The following is a 16,747-nucleotide window of genomic DNA, read 5'->3' on the forward strand; positions in this document are numbered from 1 at the left end:
GAAATGTAAGTACAATATTTATATTCCAATTGCTTTATTTTATAATTACATGGTAAAAATGAGAAAGTCAGCCATTGTTCAGTAATAGCGCACTGTGACATTTTTATGTCTGATTTTCTAAGCAAGAAGTTTTGAAGTGAGGTGAAACTTGGGGGTACGCAGGACAAATCAGACTCCTGAAGGGGTACAGTCGTGTGGAAAGGTTAAGAGCCACTGACCTAGGCCACATCCTCAGCTGGTTTCAGTGAGTGCAGCTCCACTGAAGACAATGGAGACATGCTGATTGACCCCAGCTAAGGAGCTGACCATTAGTGTGTGAGCTACACAGGGATTTAGGCTGGGAAACACGATGCATTGCGGTATCTCACTTTTAGCGAGGACTCTAGGAAGGGAGCTGCCTAAGCCGCCCAATAGGAGATGCCAACATGAGAGGCAAAGGCAAAACTTGGCCCCTCTTGTGGAAATAGGTGCCTGGGCTTGGGTATCTATCTCTGCTTAGCAAGCCACTGGGAGTCAGGTGCTTTAGGTATCTAGGCTGCTTCTTGAGAGAATAAGTTAGTTCCCTCATTCTCACTGTTTATACTTCTGCATAGAATGACACCATCACCTTGGGCTTTCTCGGTGGGGTCTTTTCTTCCTCATTCTTTTATCATTTTACTGGCATCTAAGCTCAGTCTCTCCTTTTTTAATTTTTTTTTTTTACATTCTCTCTCTTCGCCATCTGATCAGTCCAGTTAATTTCCTGCCTAATTACTCTGTCTCTCAAATCCATCCCTAATTACAAAGGAATGTTCTTAGTTTAGACCTAAATTTAACTCTAGCCCACACAAATCTGCTACAATCTGGTTCATTGCTAAAGCCTGATCGTTCTATTTATGACTGTGAAGGGAGGGGGAAATAAATGAATTCTGGGCTGAATTTCAGCAGATTCAAGTATTCAAGGCCCAGAAAAGATCCAGCCTGGGTGGCCGTGAGGCAAACTTCCCGCAGGCCGTCCTGAGCCAAAGCCCATCAAAGTTCTTCTATTGATTTTCAAAGGCTTTAGATCAGGCCCAGCGTGCCTTAACCTTGATGTGGAAAGAGCATCTCTAAGGGCAGTAGCTTTCCACACCAGTTCACCCTTACTGACACTGCTGGAACAAACAGAAATGGAGGTGATTTGCATGTTTGCCTATTAGTAAGTGGACTGAGACCCAGCCAAACTCGCTGCATGTCTACTAGCTTTCAGATTGCAATGGCGTTCATTCTTAACCAGTCTAGATTGGGTCTGAACCACTGGCCGAGAAAAGAAAAGCTCAGGGTCCCATTATAAGTCCTTGCTCCGGAGCTGTTAAAAATCCATGGGCTTCACCAGTCATCAGCGCCTGTGAAAATCAGGCTCTTAGCTTGCAAACTCTTCAGGGTGGGGACTCTCTCTCACCACATGTTTGTACAGCACCTAGCACAGTGGGGCCCCATCTCCTTTGATGTCTCTAGGTCCCACCATAATGCATATAATAAACAGTATTCAGACTATTTGATGAACGTTTGCCCTTCCCACAATATTCCTGCCAGTTGGGGAGATTAATATTTGAGGAAACTTCTTATTTATATCACGCTACTGCCTTGAGTCCTGAATCAAGATCAGGGTCCCATTGTACTGGATGTGGTAAAAATACATAGGATGACATGGTCCGTCCCCTCCATTGCTTACCATCTAATTATGAACACAAAAGGGGTGTGCATGTTACGCAGGGATGGGTGGGTGTCACAGGCCTCCCGCTGTGCCCAATCCACAGAGGATGTGAGTCTGTTACAGCTTTTACTCTGAAGGAGTGGTTCTTTAGCTGAACTTGTAGCAACTTGGGCATTTTAGCTCCGGAGATCCCTTGTTCAGTATCCACCGAGCTGGTAGTTGTCAGATGAACAGAACCACACTAAATCCATTTAAAGATCCGAGTGAGTGCAGTTTGCAATATTCAGACAGCTAATGACTTACCAGCCTACGCAAGAGGTTGAAGCAGCGACCTAGATGTGAAAAGCTCAGTAACCATGTCCGGAAGATGTTCACCTCTCCCACCTTGTGCAGGCCAGTCAGGACTTTCCCCCCAAGTTTAGTTTCAATGGAAAAAAAACATCTGGACAGCCCTGCTTGTATCCTCCCAGCCACTCTGAATAGCAAATGTGATGTTGTGTGGTACGTTTTTAGTGCACTGCATCAAGAATTAGATGCACAACTCCTGTTGCCATAGCTTTCATCCCATGCATGACACATACCCAATGTGAGGTGCACAAAGAAAGGGGGTGGGCAGAGACCAGGAGTGGAGGGAGCTAGAAACAAGGCAGGAATCCTTCCTTTGAACCTCAGCCTCATGATTCAACGTTTGTGATGTCAATAATTTGCACCAGTAAACCGCAAACTAACACCAGATCTGTGTGGGAGGGAGTTAAATCTGAGATGAAAATGACTGGCAGCCTTCATAATCACCTATCAAGCACATTTAAGAGATCTGCCTATCACTGCTAATAAGAATTCTATAATGAACAATCTTCCCATAGGAGCTGCCATACCAGAATAGACCAATGGTACATTTAGTCCAGTGGCCAGTGCTGGATGTTGCTTAGGAGAGGTATAAAACTCTCCCATAATACGCTTAATTATGCAGTACAGTTCCCAGCACGCACACTGTTAGCACTGGCAACAATCAGAGGATGTTACATACGGGAGCTGATTCATTTCACTTTCGCAGCTGCAGAACGTAAAGGGAAGAAGTTCTGTTTCAATAAACAGGGCTTCCTTGGGATTCTTAGATGAGTAACAAATTGTTCTCTTTGACAGTGTTTGTAAGAGGTGCCAATCTACTTCAGGGCTGTGCTGTAAACAAACAGCTGTGATGTGTTGGGATTTCGGGTGGCTTCGGTTTTGCACGGAATGAATAATCCACTTCAAGAAGCGGCCTTTAAAACATGATGGACCCCTGGAATTTGTGCGATCTGTAACCAAATGACACGGTGGAGTTTGTTGCTGACGTGCCACTAGCGTGAGAGAGGCTGTTTATGTTCCCAACTTATAAACAGCCAAAGATCCATTACTTAGCTTTGTGGAGGCCGCGACTGGGATTTGCAAAAGGAGTTTAAGGGAGCTAGGTGTCCAGATCAATTGCACATGTGTAATGAGCTGTAACTGAATCCACATATAGACACTGTGGTTAAGAGAGGGGATCCAGATCAGGAATGACCAAGGTGAAATTGTAGAGCTTGCAAGATGCAGGGCATGAGTCTAGATTATTAAAATTGTCTTTCTGACCTTAATATCTATGCATCTTCTACCACCTGTGCTGAAGGAAAGCTTATGTTCCCTTCCTGCCCTTTTTTTAGATTCTTCCTATGCTCTGGACCTCAATGATACAGGGTGTCCGTGAGTTCCGCAGGCTAATTGCTCCTTGTGTATAAAGGTATTGCCTTGTGCTAGTTTTAAATTTCGGTGTCACTGAATGTTCTGGTGCTATAACAATGGGTGAACAGAAGGTCCTGGATGGTGACAGAAATCTCACAAAGAATGCACGTCCCCATGCAATTTCCATCTTGCTTCTGCATGCAAGAGGTTTCGAATAAGCATCCAAAATTAACAGGAGTCCTTGTGGCACCTTAGAGACTAACATATTTATTTAAGCATAAGCTTTTGTGGGCTAAAACCCACTTCATCGGATGCATAATGTGGGTTTTAGCCCACGAAAGCTTATGCTCAAATAAATGTGTTAGTCTCTAAGGTGCCACCAGGACTCCTGTTCTTTTTGCGGCTACAGACTGACACGGCTGCTACTCTGAAACTCATCCAAAATTAAAGGCTGAACATTCTGAGGGGGCCGTGCTAGCACCCAACCATCATCTGGAATATACGTATGCTCCATCCACTTTCTGCATGCAGGAGAGCTGGGCTATGGGAAAGGACAGTTGCTGGAGAGACTTTTCTGTAGTGCTATGGAGCAAACTTTGGAGTGGGGTAATCCTCAGTGAAGAGCCAACGGGCTTGGGCCTGAGAGGGCAACAAGGTTTTTCCAAAGGGCCCAGAGTGTTCTCAGGTGCTTGGAATCAGAGAGGGGAGCAACAAATCTGGGGCAGTGGTGACTCCACTGAGGTCTCTGGCATTTCTTTTGCACAGTTCCGGCCACCTCTGCCAAAGCTGAGCAGGATGTATGCACGGGGTTTAAATAAAGAACCTGCACCATCCCTGCATCCATCACGGATGTCTCTAGCAATAGAAACTCAGTTCCTGCCACTTATTGTTGATTGCCTTCACTATGGCAATGGGCTTGGACCCCTCTGTGCTAGGGGCTGTACAAACAGAAAAGACTGTTGTGCCAAAGCCTGCCACTGTGTGGCCATAGGACAACAGTGACACTTACTTCTTATATACCCACTTTCATCAGCAGGTCTTAAAAAGCTTTCCAAAGGAGGGTAACACCGCAATCCCCAGTGGCGCCTAGGCACAGAGACTTGCCCAAGCTCTCTCAGTAGCACAGCTGCCTTTAGAGTCCTAAACCAGGGCTTTAGCCACTAGGCCACAGTATGCAAATGTTATTAATGCTGATGTTGTAGAAGTGCCGAGTGCCTCATTGGGCTAGACACTGCAAACACAGAGGAAGACAGCGTCCCGGCCCTAAAATGCTACCACCTCCTGGCATCTCAATGGAGCATCATCTTCAATACATCAACCCCAGAGGGGCCAAAATCCTGCTTGTCTTGCTTGCATGAGTAGTTTCCTCAAAGTCCGTGGGTTGACTCTTTGTGTGAGTGGGGAGTCCAGTAGGCTATGGCCCAGCATGGGCTCGCAGAGGTGGGTTTTTTTTATGCCTACCGGAGAGTTTTCTCCCATCAGCATAGAGCGTCTTCACCCGACGCGCTGCAACTGCACTGCTACAGCGCTGTATGTGTCGACGGGCTGTAAGTGACCGGCACTGTACGTTTACAGTGGAAACAGCCAAATAGTTTCACTTCCCTGTGAGGCTTTTATTGACCGTGGCGTCTCACAAGAGACTGACACCGTATTTTAATGGTGCCCTGCTTGGTTATCTGCGGAATCTTTCATCACAGATCCATGCTTATCACTTGCCACCACTGTCATTATTAGTATCTTGGGACCTTCCCGTGTGACACCTCTCCTCGACAAGGGATGTGGAGCACTGCCAGCAGGGCTGCCACGGAGCAGATCGACTCAGCTGTGTTTGGGTGGGTGGAATTATTCAGAGATCGAGACGTCTCTTGGAAAGTAATCATAAAAAAAAAAAAAAAGAAGACAAGGCTGAATTGCTCCTGCTGCCTTATAATTTCATGATAATGGCCACCAATTAGCTTATGGAAACACTCATCTTTGAAATATTCCCCAGGCTGGTGTGAAATTGGCTTTGATTCCTCTAGTCCATTTCAATCCTGCAAAAACCCCTTTTTTTAAGAGGGGGAAAAAAGGAGACATTTTAGTGTCGAGTTTTACTGCTTCCAATGTGTTCCTCCCCTAAATCAAACTCAATCGAGCTTTTGTAAATGCTGCTTTCCTTCCAGAATGACATGATCCTGAGTCAAAGTGTCATATGGTTTTATCGACAATGCAGGAGCTGAATTTGAACTGTGTTTTATTTATTTGTTCAATCCGGTAACATAGTGCAGAGCTGAAGAAAAGCAATTACTCCCAGGTATTTCAACAAGGCTGTATATTTCTGAGATGCTGGTTTCTCAAACTTGAAATAAGCTGCCCTGCTTTCAGAAGTAATATTCAGCCCATCATGCCCTCCATATAAAGGAAAGCTTCCAATCTAACATCTTTCAAAATTAGCACTCTAAAGTGTGCCTGACAATATTTTTTTTTTGCAAGTGAAGACCTTCCATTCATGCCCTAGTCCGACCTGCCATCTCAACACTGCAAACAAGTTGTAGAGCTGCTATGCTACAAAATTGGTTTGTGATTTTTGTTGCCAATTCAGCTATCTGAGATATAATCAAATATCACTTGAGTAGAACAGGGGCTGTAAATAGCTTGTGTTCAACTTGCATAGCGTTGTTTAAGCAGGGAGTTGTTGGGTTTGTTTGGTCTACTGTTGCATTATTGTAGGAATAAATTGCTCTGAGCAAAGTTGTGTCAATTCTGTCAGTTAATCACCATGGGGACAAAAATCACCTGCTATTTGCTCACCTCATCTCTGGGGACTTTTACATTAATGGATGCAAGAAACTTGCTTCCAACATTTGGGAATCCCCATTATTACCACAATCTGCAAAGAACCGATCCACCGAATAGGAATTTAGCATTTTTACTTCCACTGCTGTCCAGAACAGACATGCTAGAAGTGGCAGTGTTTAAATGTGGTGTTGCTAGTAGAATTCTAGCAATGTTTTCCTGACCAGTGTGTGAACAATTGAAAGCCATCCTAGACATACTGTTCAGTAGATGATTCCCATTACCCTGTCTTCTGCATGGTTTTATAACACAGTTTCTCCACCATCTTGGGTGGCTTCAAATAGCTGCCCACATTGGTCAAAGAAGAGCAAAGACTCTTCCGTTTCCAATGTGAAATGGGTCTTAGAAGAGAGATTTCTACATATATAATTTCCAGTTTGTATGTTAGAAATAAGCTATTTGCTTGGTGCTTCAACCAGTGGGGCTTTTGTGAAGTCACAGACCAAAGTCTCTAGTTCTGATTCATAGACTTTAAGGCTAAAAGAGACCATTGTGATTATCTGGTCTGACCTCCTACATAACACAGGCCATTTTCACCAAGTCACACTGCTGCATCAAGGCCAAAACTTCTAGTTGAACCAGAGCAGATATTTTAGAAAGACGTTCAGTCTTGATTTAAAAACTCCAAGAATCCATCCCATCCCTTGAGAAGTTGTTTCTGTGGTTAATTACCCTGACCCTTGCAAATTTCCACCTTATTTCCATTTGAATTTGTCTAGCTTCATCTTCCAGGCATTAGATCGTATCATGCCATTTTCTGCTGGATCAAAGAACCTTCTAGCTTCAGAAATTTTCTGCTCATGTATGTATCTATAGAATGTGTGATCAAGTCAAAAACAGCCACATGATGGACAAACATCAAAAGGATCAGTGGTTCCGTTGGGACGAATATGCAACAGTGTGGACCCTTATCCAGAGGTTTACAAGAAATATAAATAGCTCCACTGATTTTTACAGCCTCTTGCTTCTCTTCAACTGTCTTTTTTTTTTAAGGGCCATGTTGCTGCAGCTGTGTTGGTCCCAGGATAATAGAGACACAAGGCGGGTGAGGGGATATCTTTTATTGGACCAAAGTCTGTTGGTGAGAGAGACAAGTTCTGCAAGCTCGAAAGCTTGTCTCCTTCACCAATGGACATTGGTCCAAGGAGACATTACCTCACCCACGGTGTCTCTCTTTTTATTTACCCTGTTCAGTGTGTTTCTCCATCGTGTCACTTCTGTCTGAATTTTGCTGTCTGTATTTGGATGGTCAGGATTAGTCTGTAGTGAAGCTCCAGGAAGCCCCGTCCAATCCTCAGCATCTCCCCAGGAGGCGGCGGTTTTCAAACTGTTTGAAAACCTCTTTGCTAAATGGAAGGCAGAAATCTGGGGGGAGGGGGCATATGACCCCACATGCTCTCCCCCCCCCACCTTGCCTCTGAAGAGAGGTGTGTATGTGTGTGTGTGTGAGAGAGAGAGAGAGAAAGAGATCATAAGTGGCTTCAGTGGTGAAACCTAGTGACTATAAAAGCCTGCTACTTCCTGCTACAGAGAAAATGTATCCCTTACCTCAAGGAGGAGGAGCCTGCGTATTGAGTAACAAAAGGTGGCTGCTCAGATCTGACTGATGACTGTATATTATATAAGTGTTTTTTACATATTCTGCCCCCCTCTCTTCAGTTAATCGTAAGGAGGAACGGTTGGGGCTTTTGAGGCATACGTTGATCATTACAGAAGGCAACGCATCAGGTCAGATACTAACGAAGCTGAAGCCCCCAGGGCTTGTTCTGAGCCCTGCTGGGTCAGCCGAACACTCACTCCGCCTGGCTCTTCGCGTCACTATTGATTGCAGTTGAAAGTGCATTATTGCCAGGGCTGCACACACGACACACGGTACATTTTTTTAATCATTTTCCTCTCCTCACCACTCCTTTCGTTCCCCGCTTTCCTGGAACTGTGAGGCCGCTTGACACAACCGATCTTTTTCAAAGCCTGGCTGTCAAACTCATTACATCTTTTCTTGTCAGCTTCCATTAGGACTCCGGGATACAGAGCGAAGCTGACACCACACAGCTGCTGTATACATGCTCCCCCCCCCTTATTTTTCTGGGTTTTATATCATTTTCTTGCAAAAAAGGGAAAAAATAGAGCCATGAAACACACACCTTTCTTACTGCTCTCTTTTGAGACCCTTCTTGCCACAGCATGGGCAAAGACAAGCACAGAGAATCATAGGCCGAGATTTTTCAAGTGTGATTCGCATATTTGGGGATGCCTTAATTTTGGAATGTCTGACCTGAGACACCTCAAAGGGGGGCTGGTTTTTAGGAAATGTCTGAGCACCCTTTACGGCCTCTCAAGTTGGGCTTAAAGACCCCCCCCCCCAAAATATCACTAGTCCATGTGAAACCCTTGGCCAAACTGTCTGGTTTCTCATCTAATTGAATGTGAGACAGCATGGTGAATCTGAGCCACAGAGAGGGGTCAGGTAACCCACCCAAGATCACAGGGACTTAGCGTCAGAGCCACGAACAGAACCCAGGACTCTGTTGCCCTATTATTATTCTCCAATGGTTTATATAACAGTTGTGCCTTGAGGTCCCAACCGACAGCAGGGCCCCGTTGTGCTAGGCGCTGTACGTATACATAATGAGAGACAGTTCATCAAAGAACTTACAACTAGAATAGCTCGGGAATTTTTCAACGAGTCGTTTTGTTTGGGAAAGGCCGGATACAAAGGCTGTGTCTTACTCCCAGCTCCAGCGGGTGGAATTTCTCCCTCTCCTCTCCCCGCCCCCCAGGTCTTGGAATAGAATTCAATGCTGCTGTCTGCATCCCACCTGACTTTCCCAGCCTTCTGTTGATTTTACGTCTAACGGATGCCACTTGGCCCACGTGGGACTCTGTTCTCGGCTGTAGATTTTCCCCTCTGTTGTTTCAGTCGATATTGTATCATCAGTCAGATCAAGGGAGTGTAAGAGGGAGTCCCAAAGGACAGACATTGCAATACCCTGCCCATTGGGGTGGTTTTTCCTCAAGTGAAGCAGAACAAGGACAGGGAGAAAGAGACAGAGGCCTTGTCTACACTAGGTTTTGCCCTAATTTCACCTCTCAGACCTTTAAGGTGAGATTCTCACCCCTGCATGTCCTGGCAGGGCATAGGGGCCATATGATGCAATGCAAGTTACAATACAAATAGAACAGGCAAAACCCCCTTAGCTGACTGGAAGAAGATCTCCCTAGCCTAGGCACTGTGTGGGAGAACCAGAGGCTGTCCTATGTGGCTCCCCTCACAAGCTCTAGTGCAGAGGGCTGGAAGGGGTCATATTCTGCCAGGGGTTGCTTTGGCCCTTAGAGTAGCCTGGAACCCAAGGGTACAGATGTGGTGTAAAGCCACCTTTGTCCCTTACCCCCAGGGCTGCACGTTCGATGTGTCACCTCCTAGTTGCAGCACAGGGTCTTGCCCCTAGCATAGACAGTGTAAATTTCTATAAACTGCTGCAGGGGCCAGCCCCCTCTGTGCGAACGGCGACACTGCCTGTCTCCACAGGCCAGGCCAAGTATGCTGGCAGCTGCCAGCAATGGCCGTAATGGAGGCAAATCCCTGCATCGCATGCACAAGGCCAGGGCACGTGGAAAGACATTTGGGCCTGAATCTCTGTTGCTTTGCACCTTGTGGACAGCGGCAGCTCCAGGGGCCTGACTCCAGCTGCATGAGTTTAGCAGCCCAGCCCCAGAGGCAGACGGAGCTAAAAGAAACCAACTCTAACTCCCACTGCAGGTGTTAGAACGTATGCCATTGGGGGATCAGGTGTAGCGTAACTCAGCTCCAGCAAGCCCTCTCTCACCCCCCGCATGTCCTCCTCATTCCTCTTATGCCAGGCGGAGGGGGGCTGCCGGCACACAAGACAGCTAAACTGCCTCTTCTGACTTGGCATTGCTGGGGATTTCCCCTGCATAGGGGAGATTCTCCAGCTGGTTTAAGTTCACTCTGCACTGCCTAGGCAGAAGCAGTGCAAAGCAAACTTAGTGTAGTGGAGAATCAGTCCTGCTATTACACCCCTGTGCAAAGCGGGTGTGATATTATTACCCACTGGATGTGGTAGTGTTTGACAGTCGCTTTGCATGAGTGTCAGTGACTACCCAGGGACTGGGGCAGCAGGAAGTGAGGCTGATGGATGGAGACTTAGGGTCTGTCCGCACTGTAGCTGGAGATGTAATTCCCAGCTCAGGTAATTCTCAGCAGGCACTCTAGCTTTGATTGAGTTAGTGCGCTAAACGCATCAGTGTAACTGTGGCTGCATGGGCGATGGGATGGGCTAGCCAACCAGGTATGTACCTAGCGTCTTGGGCATGATCATACTTGGGCAGGCGAACCTAGGCGTTCTCACAACAATTTTTTGGGTGGCCTCAGAGTGTGGCAATTTTTCCTAAAATACTTTTTTAACTTTAGGAAAAACAAATAAATATGTACATGTATGTGTCCAATCATAGTCATTTATTTATGTAGAGGGTTTTTTTGCAGACTCAATAATAAAAATAACGTACAGTTGACTCTATTCTTTACTGGCCCTAAACAGAATAGAAACACAAATAAGGTGCTTTGCACATTCTTGTCGTTGTTGTTGTTTTCTTTTGCTTTTTTTTTTAAAGACTTGCTAGCTAGTAAATATGCTGCTGTGAAAAATAACATTTGTATGTTTGTTAATCTCACATTTCACAGCAGCAGACTTACTAGCTGGCTGGGAAAAGTGATATTAGCAAACATACAAATATCAATCTTCACAGCAGACTTACTCAGCCCTGGCAAGCCAGGGGACAAATTAAGCCCTGGATGGGGAGGTAGGTAGGGAGACAGTGGACCAGGAGTGATGCAGGGCCGGTGTGTGAGCTGAGGGCCTGCACCCGTGGCCGGGGTCCAGGGCTGGAGCCTCCACCCACCACTCCAGGGCTGAGTCCTGAAGTCTGAGCCTCACCTCCACCAAGAAGGTGGGGAACTCACTGGCTGCCTGCTCCTCTGGTGTTTGTGGATCCAGAGGGAGGCAGGGCCCACCCGCTGCTGGTGCCTCCCCCCCAGGGGGCTGTGGTCGCAAGAAAACCCCCTGGTGGCCGCATTTGAGAAACACTGCCCACTTTAGCATGCTAGCCCATTCAAAGCTTGTGTGCACATCTATCACAGTTCCAGCTCAAGTGTGGACATACCCTTCAGCCCTGATTCACGAAAACGTGGGTTTAACTCTACCCATGCCATTAACATACATGGGTGCTGCCCTGAATCAGGCCGAGAGAGAGAGAAACAGAGGGAATGGATGGGAGAGAAAGCGTCTGGCTAGAGGATACTGACAACCAAGTGGCTGCTTTCAGCACAGCTTAGAAATCACAAAGCACTAGAGATATTAGGATTACGAAAACCTTCTGTCATGGAGCTTTGGAGATTATGGCCTACTTAAGAGGCAGAGACATCTCTGCATTTTGGGACTGAACGGCGAATCAAAGCCCGGATGAATAATGGATGTGTGTGCCGGCTTGACGCTGACACCACTTTTGATTGGATTTCGTGAGTTCTCTCCTGCCCTCTCCCTGCTGCCGGTGCATAGGTGCCTTGGACTGTTTGCTGCTGATTGAGTGAAAAGGGCAGCCGAAATCACACCAAGCCGGTGTTCTTCTGGCGAGGTCATGGTGGGAGACCCGAGGAGGGGACGGGTATGAGCTCACGTATTTCTCATCCTGCAGTTGCATACGTGTGCATTTGGAAGGGTGCGTGTGTGAACAAGTGAGGTGAAAATAAAGGGAAAAGGCTAGTGTGAGGAGCAAATTACAGCCCTCCTTGGGGAGGATGACGGTCTTGCAGCTAAATCGCTGGACCGGGTTCAATTTCACAGGCTCCTTGAGTGACTTTGGGAACAGCATTTAGTCTTATGATGTAAAAAGCCCTTAATGGCCTGGGACCAGCCTCCTTGTCCCATCCAGCCTCAGCAGGGGCATTTGAGTTGGAGTGCCCTTCTTTAAAAAAAAGAGGGGGTGGTTGGTGGGCCAGCCTCTGTGTGGGCTCCAGGGCTCTGAACTTGCTCTCCCCCTTTGGCCCGAAATAGCCTGAATTTGGTGTCTTCCAGGTCACGCTGCAAAAGACACCAGTGGGGAAGGCCGAGGATGGGTCTCCTAGATGATGAAGTGGGTAGGTGGCTAGCTGGCCAAACTCCTATGTAACTGATTTCATTGCTGCTGAAGTTTACATTTGCTGTCTGATTAATTAAGGTAGGGTACCTTGGACAGATGCTTTGATTATTTTTTTTCAAACTCTAAATAAATAAAGATGCACAGCGTCTAATACAACAGGGCCTGAGCTCCGCTGGAGCTGCTGCTGTAATGTAAATAACAATAATGGTTTCATATAATTTTTTAATGATCTGCTTTGCATTTCCATAGTTCAGCAGCATAATCTAGCTGGCGGGACTGGGGGCTTTCGTTAAATTGGAAGCCTTTTGGAGCCGGGGCTGTTTCTTCCAATGTGTCCACACAGCTCCTAGCACCGTGGGGCCCCAATCTCAGTCGGTATCATAATTCGTATCAATAACAATAGTGACTTCCGAGCCCTTTTGAGAGGGGAGGTCAAGAATGCAACCCACCCTACTCTTTGTCGCCCTGTAGTTGCCATACTGCATATAGAGGTTTCTATGAGTCTGCTCCCACCTTTGAGCTAAAAGGAATGATTCTGTCGCTGGAACCTCTGGGGCTGTGTCTACACTGCAATTAGACACCCACAACTGGCCCGTGCCAGCTGACTCAGGCTAAGGGGCTGTTTAGTTGCAGTGTAGATGTACCCTGTGGGTTATGCTCTGAAGTCTCCGGTTCACCCCCTGCCCTTGCCCTGAGTAGGCCTAACACACCAGCAGTCTCCTAAACAAAGCACACCCACCCACTGGACATGCTGCCACTTTTGCCCGTTCAAAACACAGATCTGGTTGTTGGAGGAAGAGGCTGAGAATGAAATGAGAGAAATACACATAAAATTGGAGGTGTTTCAGTCCCTGCATCCCTCCCAGAAAGCAGGCCAGGCCAGTGATCAACCAAGCAGAATCTCAATTGTAATTGAAAAAAATATATTATTACTTTTTTGTGTGTGTGTGTGTTTTTTTTCCCCTCACTGCAATTTCATTTTTAGGTACCAATGACAACCAAGAAACCGAAATATATAGATACATCTATTTTACACCTTCTTCACATATAAGCTCTCACCTGGTGGAAGTCTTGCTTGAGCAGATGCAGGAAATGGAAGGCGATAATAGATCTGTAGCTTAACCCAGCCCGCATGATTGACTGAGGTACACACTGCTGAAGGGAGATGGGAGGGAGGGAAAACCCCCAAAGCATATATATTTTTTCAAGTTCACATCAATTACGTACATTTCCAGCTGGATGAACTTAAATTAGGAGGGTTACTGTAGCTGGCTGACAAGTGAAAGTGAAGCAATCGTTGCTCGTCTTTACTGATGTATTACGTATTGGGTGTTTATACGACAGAGACATCTAAAGTGGTGCATGATATGAAAAAGAAAGGAAGACGGGTGAGGGTTGAGGGGGGGAAGAAACTTAGCTGTAGTAAGAAAAGTTCCAAAGGATGTTAACTGGATACCCACCTGTTGCTAAAAATAAAGCCTTCTGCCCTCCATTCTGCACGTGGTTAAGACAGACCCTGATTCAGCAAACAATCTCTTTGCAGCAAGGCACATAAGCTGATGCTTAATTTGAAGCACGTGCTTAACTTGAACCACATACTTAAGTTCCATTGTGTTCAATGGGATGAGGTTTAAAGTTAAGCATGTGTGCTTTGCTAGAAAGGAATGGATTTCAGCATGTGAATAATGCTTTGCTGATGAATCAGGGCCTGCAAAAACTACAGTGGTGGTGGCCACATAAATACCGAGACTGGGAAGTACTTAGGCAGATTCACATTATGTGGCCAAATTTTCCCTACACTGCAACAAGATCTTTATAGGGTCGGTTGGGTGCTGAGCATTTTTGGAAATCTGTCTGCTTCATTTAGGAAGCTGAGCTCTTAGGGAAAACTGGCAGGAAGCAGCTGCAGCATCAGAGCCAGAATTCTGCTATACTTTGAATTCTACATCTCTCCATTTACCTAGGAACATAAATGGTGCAGAGTGCGCTCTGGCCACTCCCATTCCCCAGCCACACCATTCCTCCTTGTGGGAGAAGTCGTGTGGGTGGCAGCATTGGGCTGTTTTGCTGGCCCTGTACCACCTTGGCAAACCTCTTGAACCAAGGAATGCTTGGGTGGGACGATCCAGTGCAGCGTCGCCAGCTCTGGCATTTTTATTGCAAGTCTGACAATACTTGTTTATTGTTTTTAAAGCCCAGGTCCCGTGGTGAGGTGATTGCATCAAAATGTCACCTTGCATTGGAAAAGGGGAGTTTCTAGTCATCATGGCTGCGGAGAAGAGCTCAGACCCCTAAATGCTCAAAAATGAGAGAGCAAAATAACCAGAACTCAACATTTATTTCTTTGTTTAAGTCTCATGATTGGCTTAAAAACAATCTCATTATTTTTGGGTGGGGGTCAGGGAGGTGTAATTCAGGATTTTTGACCATTTGCGATAGGCAATACTGCAGCAGTTTTCCAGTCTCTCTTATGCTACAGGAGTTTCACAAAGGGGCAGGAATATGAGCCAGAACTGAGGCCTATTTTTTTTTGTCTTCTGTTCCGAGATGGGTTTTGAAGGAAGCTTCAATCACTTAACACTGAGGTTTAAAAAGATAAAAAAAAAAAATCTCACCTAGTCATTTCCCCTTAATGCTCAGCCATGGCAGAAATTTCTGTGTATAATGTACAAGGGGGATATTAACACTTACCTGTCACAGGGGGTTTGTGAGGCTTACTTCACTGTTTCCAGAGTGCTTTAAGTGCCACAGCTGAAAGTGCAAATTATTACTATTATTATTGTACATAGGAAATGCTTTGCTCTCTAGGTAGTTTAAAAAAAACTTTGACCATGCACTTAAAATACACACGCTAGGTAAATGCTTTCTCTCACCGACTTTAATTGGCAATGGAGCAGGAGGGAAAATTCTCTCTCCCTCTTCTCTAGTCAATGGCTTCAAAATAATATGTACATCCACTGGGAAGCTGAGTAGGTTTCCTGTATCTTATCTTGTTGTTATTTGAATTAGGGCAGGTCTAGCTAGGAAGTTGTTCCTTGTGTTAGGCGTTATCCAGATACTCAGGAAGATACAGTACCTGTCCCAGAAAGCCTATGATATAAATGGACATGAAGTAGAGAAAAGGAAGCATCATAATGGAACAGTGAGAATAAGAGTCTTGGCCAACATCCCAGAAGGAGTCTATGGAAGAGCTAGGATTTGAACCCAGAACTCCTAAGTCCCTTACCAGTGCCTTAACTGTAAGACCATCTTTCCCTTCTGGCTGTAAAAGCTGCAGTCAAGGGCAGTGGCCACACTGCACTGGGTGCTTTACACACGTGTCCAAACTTTGCCCCACTGAGGGCCAGGATGGCAACTCCCCAGAAACATGGACCGAATTTTCAGTCTGGATTAGCAACAGTGGACCAGATCTCCAGCACAGATGTCCACTGAGACTCAGCTTCCTGCATGCAGTGCACCGTCTCAGTGCAGTGGAAAACGGAGCACCATGAATGCTAGCAGCTGTAATTTCCATGACTTGCACTTTGCGCATTAAAGAAGGCAGCCACAATGTACATTTTTGGGACCTTTGCCTCCTTTTGGAACCTGCCACCACCTTCACCTAGAATTGGCTACTTGGCTGTTATCAGCCACAAACATCTGTGTTTTCTAAATACATTCCCTAACTCTGAGCAAATGAAACAACTCGTCCTGAGGGGCTTGATATTAAGACCGATGGGGATTTAATTAGGTTTCTGTAACCAGATGGCTTCTATTTGTTTTTAATTTCCTTCTGCTTTGCACAGTAAGTTGCTTCTCTTGCATCTTCGGCAGGCTCAGGCTTTGTGCAAGGTTTACGCAGAGAACTGTTTCTGTTTTCTCTTTCTGGCTGGTGTTAAACTTTGTCTGCGTTTGTGCTGGCGAGTTTAACTTGAACACCAGTGTGGAATAAAGCATGACCAGTAATTGATACGTTCACTTGTTTGACTCACAGTTACAATAGACCCAATTACCGTACAGCTACCACTTTCTCTGTAGTGTGTGTATAGTGTTGTTATTACAATGTGCAAAAGAAAGAAGAAAGCTCTCTCTTGCTAAGGGTAGATTTTACACATGATTGCATTAAAATGCAAAATAAAGAGCTCAGCAGGGCAACATAGGCAGGCAGGATGGTCTTGTGGTTAAGGCACTTAGCTGGGGTTTAGGAGATTGGAGTGTAAAACAGCTTTCCTCTGAGGTGTTGGTCCAGATTGTTCAAACTCTGTCCCTGAGTTTCCCCATCTGTAAATGGCAATGATGCTTTCATACCTCACAGAGGAGTGGAGAGAATAAATGAATTAAAGAGCATGAGGTGCTCACATGCTACTGTGATGAAGGGCAGGTCAGTACCTATGTAAACTG

The sequence above is a fragment of the Mauremys reevesii genome, linkage group 23, assembly GCF_016161935.1.
Source record: "Mauremys reevesii isolate NIE-2019 linkage group 23, ASM1616193v1, whole genome shotgun sequence".
Classification (NCBI taxonomy): Eukaryota; Metazoa; Chordata; order Testudines; family Geoemydidae; genus Mauremys; species Mauremys reevesii.